Source organism: Myotis davidii, unplaced genomic scaffold, assembly GCF_000327345.1.
Source record: "Myotis davidii unplaced genomic scaffold, ASM32734v1 scaffold148, whole genome shotgun sequence".
Lineage (NCBI taxonomy): Eukaryota > Metazoa > Chordata > Mammalia > Chiroptera > Vespertilionidae > Myotis > Myotis davidii.
Window position 1 is genome coordinate 4,302,355 of NW_006299479.1, and position 1,078 is coordinate 4,303,432.

A 1,078-nucleotide genomic window follows, 5' to 3' on the forward strand; every position below is an offset into this window, starting at 1 on the left:
GCCGGATGAGCTGAGCTGCTAGATGAGACACTGGCTAAAGAGCTTAAGGACTTAGCTCCAGCTCTGCTCCTGCCTCTCCCCACACAGGCGCCGGGCAATTCCCTGGTGCTGGGCCTGACACCCCACTTCACTTCAGTCCCCCAGCCCAGGCCACCCTCTGCCCCCTCCTCCTGCTTCCTGCCCTAGGAATCAAGGGAGGTGCCCCCAACGCACAACGCACAACCGTGAGGTCATTTGGGATACAGGAAGTGGGGGAGGGGCCTGGGTGCCTAGAGGAGTAGAATGGTGACCCCCCCCCCCCAGAGGCCCACCACCGTCCTTGGTTCCCAGGGTCAAGGGGACAGAGGAAATAGAGAGCGGGCCTCAAAGAGTCAGAGAGGGAGGCCACCTCCCCGGAGCAAGTGCTTTGAGGGGCGTTAGAAGCTTCCAGGGCTGCCCAGGAGCTCAGGGTGGCCCAACTGAGGAGAGAAAGGCCCACCTCCCAGACTTTCTTGCCATTCCTCCTCAAGGACCCCAGGTGGGTGGAGCGTGGGTTAGGTGAGGCCATCTTGAGCTCCTTTCTGTCCGGTGGAAAGTCCAGGGCAAGCCAGGCTAGGCAGGGTGTAGAGTGAAATCCAGCAGTGATGGGGCCTGAGCTGGGCCTGCCACACCCTCACGTGTGCTCCCTTTCGCCTGGTCTGTGCTGCGAGGATGTTGGGGCAGGAAGAAGTAGAGCCCCGGACCAAGTGGGGCTCAGGAGCAGCTCCCCAGCCACCAAATCCGGGCAGCTTCCTGCCCCTTTAGCTTTGTGGGCCTGTTCCAGGGTGCCTCCATTTCTCAGCGCCCCCCTCAACCTCAGCACCTCTTTTCCTTCTGCACTCTGCCCGCCCTACCTCTGCCCGCCCTACCCCCCCCCCATCCTCCTTCTTGCTGGGGGGTTTCTGAAGCAAGGAGGGGAAATTGCCAGTTGGCTGCCTGGGCATCTCCCCAGCTTTCCTGGTCGTGTGTGTGTGTGTGTGTGTGTGTGTTGTTCCAGGGTGCCTCCATTTCTCAGCGCCCCCCTCAACCTCAGCACCTCTTTTCCTTCTGCACTCTGCCC

At 61.6% G+C, this 1,078-nt stretch overlaps 1 protein-coding gene across 1 annotated transcript in view; it reads left to right on the plus strand.

Annotated features, from left to right (window-relative positions):
- ESAM (endothelial cell adhesion molecule) overlaps window positions 1–1,078 on the plus strand; it is an 8,841-nt gene that overhangs the window by 798 nt on the left and 6,965 nt on the right. The window lies entirely within an intron of this gene.